Source organism: Ranitomeya variabilis, chromosome 1 (genome assembly GCF_051348905.1).
Source record: "Ranitomeya variabilis isolate aRanVar5 chromosome 1, aRanVar5.hap1, whole genome shotgun sequence".
Lineage (NCBI taxonomy): Eukaryota > Metazoa > Chordata > Amphibia > Anura > Dendrobatidae > Ranitomeya > Ranitomeya variabilis.
Genome location: NC_135232.1, coordinates 383,687,581 through 383,693,580, shown reverse-complemented (window position 1 = coordinate 383,693,580; position 6,000 = coordinate 383,687,581). Strand labels below are relative to the sequence as shown.

At 43.0% G+C, this 6,000-nt stretch overlaps 1 protein-coding gene across 1 annotated transcript in view; it reads left to right on the top strand.

The window, feature by feature from the left end:
* Positions 1–1,760: 1,760 nt before the first annotated feature.
* The window catches only part of LOC143760658 (cytochrome P450 1A3-like), an 86,404-nt gene continuing 82,164 nt past the window's right edge, over positions 1,761–6,000 (top strand). The window contains exon 1 of the mRNA XM_077249043.1: positions 1,761–1,852. The gene's annotated coding sequence lies outside the window, so the exon portion shown is untranslated. The remainder of the gene's footprint in view (positions 1,853–6,000) is intronic.

The following is a 6,000-nucleotide window of genomic DNA, read 5'->3' as shown; positions in this document are numbered from 1 at the left end:
AAGTCCTCAGAGGGTGATCTTGGCAATCATGCAATGTGGTACTAGACATATTCCTCTAGTTCTAAGTTTGGTTGCTCTTTAGCCAGGATGTATTTATGCAGAACAACAGATGATTTCACAACCTCATCAATAGTATAAATTTTTAGATTAATGGCTGTTCCCAAAACACGCCAATTTGATGCCATAATCCAAAGGCACATTCCACAGTTCTTCGTGCCCTTGTCAGTCAGTAGTTGTAAATCTTTTTTGTGTGATTTAAGTCCCGAATTGAGTACAGAACGCTTCATCCCCAACAACATCAAACAGCATTGGCGGTCCTTCAGTGTTGGGAAGAGGTTGTGGCGGTGGAAAATTAAAATCATTAGCATACAATCATTGGCCCATGTCAGAGTTTTTAAAAGTCTGTGAGCCATTTCCTCGTCTAAAAGAGCCAATGTCAATGGTAACAAATCTACAGTCAGCATCTACAATCGCCATGAGAACGATAGAAAAGTATTATTCATAATTGAAAAACTTGGATCCACTTCCAACTGGTTTCCTAATGCGAATGTGTTTGCTGTCCACAGCCCCCAAACAGTTAGGAAAATTGCAAATGTCCATAAAGTTTCCAGCATTTTCCAGCCACAGTTAAGTTGTTGGTTGGGGGAGAAATTCTGAACGAAGCCCTGCAGGTTTCTCCAACAATCCCAGAAAGGGTGAACAGTCCAATCCAGAATTGGAAATGGAGAGATGATAATGTCTCTCCAGTAGCCAGGAATCTGCGTAACAGAAAATGGGAAAAAAATTCAGTACATGGCTTTTAGAAAAAAAATGAAAAGAGAGTCAGTACATGGCTTTTAGAACAATAATATTATTAATGACAGGGGTTTCTTTTTCAAAATTACATAACTTAGGGTCACCAACAGACATTCCTCAGCAGGAATTGCTCGCCGTAGCTGTGTGTCGTGCCTGGTTATGGATTCTCGCACATGTTGCAGCAATTCATTGAAGCTCTGTTCCGACATCCTGGTGTAGGCCGAAAAATTTCTGAGGGTTTTCACGCAGCTCAGTGTACAACGTGTGGTAGGCTCCACTGCTCTCTCGGACTTCAAAAATGGGGAGTTGCCAGTAGCGGCGACGACGTCTTCTCTGTCTTTCTCTTTTATTTTCTTCATAACAAGCAACAGCATAGGCATGAGCTAAGTTCAAATCCAAATCCAGATTATGATATAAGCTCACAATGCGAAGATCCATCTTACAGCAGGATACATCAGCAAAAGATGAGGATTTCTTCTGTACAAGGGTCTATATAGAGAATTTCCATGAGACACGCCCATTGGACATGGCTTGTGTCAGGGAAATTCTCCTGGAAAAGCATTGTCCTATCGAACGCATACACATAAATAATGCAAACACATGTAAAAACGCATGCAAACGCAGCTGTTTTTTTTCGTCATGTGTAAGATGTTGCTGTTAAAAAATGCTGCGTTAGAATGCGTTTGCATACATTTTTACATGCGTTTGTGCATGCTGATGATACGCTGCGGACTCATACGCTAATGTGAACCTAGCCTTATGAAGACTTGTCGTAAGATTCCTAACTCATCTTTATTTGTAAACAATCTCAAAATCCATTGTTTCAGTGAAGTGAGAAATTCTAGACATGAATTAAGTGATAACGCGCTAGTTAACTTGTAACTTAGCTTCAACAAAGACCAGTATTCATTGGCAGAGGAAAATATTAAGTATAAACTGATACGCCAACTCTGCCCACAGTCTTTGCTGAAATGCTGCCAATATCAGTCTTCATATTGCATGTTCACTGGCAAATCTAAGCACTTTGGAATTTACCCGAGCCTGTGAAGCAACCAAGGTAATGTAACCTGAATTTTAGGTCACTAGAATTAGAAAAGGTGAACTCTGTTAAGACAACAGAGATTAGACATTTTAAATCAAATATTACAGTCTTATTTTTATAATATAATATATTAAGAATGCAAATTACAATGTATTCACAAATAAAACGTTTGTTTTAAGTTTTCAAATGGGAGAGTTAAAGGGGTTTTCCCATGAACAAAATTCATTTTAATCAACAGATCTTGTAATAATAATAATTTCCACAATTGGATGTGTTTAATAAAATGTTCCTGTGCTGAGATAATCTTATAAATGTGTCCCTGCTGTGTACGGTGTAATGTCTGTGTGTGACCGTGCAGGATCATGGTCTGATCATACCACATCTTATTATTCCAAGATCTATTGATTATAATTAACATTTGTTCATGGGACAACCTCTGTAACAAGAGTTTTTGCTATACAAATGTTATGAATTTTTAATCATACATGACTAGTGTTGAGCGATACCGTCCGATACTTGAAAGTATCGGTATCGGATAGTATCGGCCGATACCCGAAAAGTATCGGATATCGCCGATACCGATACCCGATACCAATACAAGTCAATGGGACACCAAGTATCGGAAGGTATCCTGATGGTTCCCAGGGTCTGAAGGAGAGGAAACTCTCCTTCAGGCCCTGGGATCCATATTATTGTGTAAAATAAAGAATTCAAATAAAAAATATTGATATACTCACCTCTCCGGAGGCCCCTGGACATCACCGCTGGTAACCGGCAGCCTTCTTTGCTTAAAATTGAGCGCGTTTAGGGCCTTCCATGACGTCACAGCTTCTGATTGGTCGCGTGCCGCTCATGTGACCGCCACGCGACCAATCACAAGCCGCGACGTCATTCTCAGGTCCTAAATTCCTAGAATGAGGAGTTTAGGGCCTGAGAATGACGTCACGGCTTGTGATTGGTCGCGTGGCGGTCACATGAGCGGCACGCGACCAATCAGAAGCCATGACGTCATGGAAGGCCCTAAACGCGCTCATTTTAAGCAAAGAAGGCTGCCGGTTACCAGCGGTGATGTCCAGGGGCCTCCGGAGAGGTGAGTATATCAATATTTTTTATTTTAATTCTTTATTTTACACAGTAATATGGATCCGATACCGATTCCCAATACCACAAAAGTATCGGATCTCGGTATCGGAATTCCGATATCGCAAGTATCGGCCGATACCCGATACTTGCGGTATCGGAATGCTCAACACTATACATGACATTTGTGCATTTTGCACAATTTAGGGATGGTGTGAGACTAGATGATCACATACAATTCTTTGTTTTTCATACATACTGGCATTTGGCTTTGACTTTATTAATTTAATTAGGGGCTGATTACATGTGTTTTTTTATGTGTTTCCGCCTTGAAAATGCACTAAAAACACATGTGCTGATTTTCTGCATGTACTGTAAGTCTAAGGAGAAAATCCACACATAAAACTCGGCATACCCAGAAGAGAAATTGGTATGTTGCTGATTTGAAACACGCAACCACAGGTCAGTTTATGCTGAATAAAAAGGACACACTGGGAAGGAGATTTCCATAATAATAATAATCTTTATTTTTATAGCCCAACATATTCCGCAGCGCTTTACAATTCAATAGTTCATGTACAACAGTCATAACAAAGTTAATGATAATATAATTAAAAATACAAAAACATTGACGACCCTACACGTAAGAGCTTGCAATCTATAATGAGGTGGGGGCGACAAAGTACAGGTGCTTAATTGCAATGATGGTCCAGCCATCTTGAGGTAGTGGGGGTAGATAAAGGCTGCAGCAGCAAGTCGCCAGCCAATATATGTATTGCTCTTTGGAGCAATGGATGGTTATGATCAGTGAAGTAGAGTATGGACTAGATATAAAAGAACTTTGATTAGGGGATGTGATAGGCCACCCTAAATAGATGTGTTTTTAGGGAGCGACTAAAACTGTATAAGTTGTGGTTAGTCCTAATTTCTTGAGGTAGAGCATTCCAGAGGATTAGTGCAACTTGGGAGAAGTCTTGGAGCCGAGAGTGTGAAGTACGGATTAATGTGGATGTTAGTCGAAGGTCACTTATGTAGAGTAATGAGTGGGTAGGCTTGTAAACAGAAATGAGAGAGGAAATGTGGGGGGTGCCACACTTTGGAAAGCTTTGTGGGTGAGAACAAGCAATTTAAATTATATCCTAGAATGTCTGGGCAGCCAGTGCAATGACTGGCACAGAGCAGAGGCATCCAAGTACCAATAGATGACCCTGGCTGCTGCATTAAGGATGGATTGGAGAGGGGAAATGTTATGACCCCAATGGCGAGGGTCTCAGAGGAACGTGGAAGTCTGCAGAGTACAAAAATCCAGCTCATAGGGCAGTGGTAACTGGGTTGACCATATATCTACTCCTAACGCCAACACTAGAAGTAGCCGGGGATCATTCCTACGTTGATTCTAGATGACACGCGCCAGCCGGAGAATCTAGCTACCCCTAGTAGAGGAAAACAAAGACCTTTCTTGCCTCCAGAGAAGGGGACCCCAAAGCTGGATAGAAGCCCCCCACAAATAATAACGGTTAGGTAAGAGGAAATGACAAACACAGAAATGAACCAGGTTTAGCACAGAGAGGCCCGCTTACTGATAGCAGAATAAAGAAAGGTAACTTATATGGTCAACAAAAACCCTATCAAAATCCACACTGGAAATTCAAGAACCCCCGAACCGTCTAACGGTCCGGGGGGAGAACACCAGCCCCCCTAGAGCTTCCAGCAAAAGTCAGGAAATAGATTTGGAACAAGCTGGACAAAAATACAAAACCAAAACAAATAGCAAAAAGCAAAAGGCAGACTTAGCTGATATAACTGGAACCAGGATCAGTAGACAAGAGCACAGCAGACTAGCTCTGATAACTACGTTGCCAGGCATTGAACTGAAGGTCCAGGGAGCTTATATAGCAACACCCCTAACTAACGACCCAGGTGCGGATAAAAGGAATGACAGAAAAACCAGAGTCAAAAAACTAGTAACCACTAGAGGGAGCAAAAAGCAAATTCACAACAGTACCCCCCCCTTAGTGAGGGGTCACCGAACCCTCACCACGACCACCAGGGCGATCAGGATGAGCGGCATGAAAGGCACGAACTAAATCGGCCGCATGAACATCAGAGGCGACCACCCAGGAATTATCCTCCTGACCATAGCCCTTCCACTTGACCAGGTACTGAAGCCTCCGCCTGGAGAGGCGAGAATCCAAGATCTTCTCCACCACGTACTCCAACTCGCCCTCAACCAACACCGGAGCAGGAGGCTCAGCAGAAGGAACTACAGGCACAATGTACCGCCGCAACAAGGACCTATGAAATACATTGTGAATAGCAAACGACACAGGAAGATCCAGACGAAAAGATACAGGATTAAGGATTTCCAATATCTTGTAAGGCCCAATAAAACGAGGTTTAAATTTGGGAGAGGAGACCTTCATAGGAACAAAGCGGGAAGAAAGCCATACCAAATCCCCAACGCGTAGTCGGGGACCCACACCGCGGCGGCGGTTGGCAAAGCGCTGAGCCTTCTCCTGTGACAACTTCAAGTTGTCCACCACATGATTCCAGATCTGCTGCAACCTATCCACCACAGAATCCACCCCAGGACAGTCAGAAGGCTCCACATGACCCGAAGAAAAGCGAGGATGGAAACCAGAGTTGCAGAAAAAAGGCGAAACCAAGGTGGCGGAACTAGCCCGATTATTAAGGGCAAACTCAGCCAACGGCAAGAATGTCACCCAATCGTCCTGATCAGCAGAGACAAAACACCTCAAATAAGCCTCCAAAGTCTGATTGGTTCGCTCCGTCTGTCCATTAGTCTGAGGATGGAAAGCAGACGAAAACGACAAATCAATGCCCATCCTACTACAAAAGGATCGCCAGAACCTGGAAACGAACTGGGATCCTCTGTCTGACACAATATTCTCAGGGATGCCGTGCAAACGAACCACGTTCTGGAAAAACACAGGAACCAGATCGGAAGAGGAAGGCAGCTTAGGCAAAGGAACCAAATGGACCATCTTGGAGAAGCGATCACATATCACCCAGATAACGGACATGCCCTGAGATAGCGGAAGATCAGAAATGAAATCCATGGA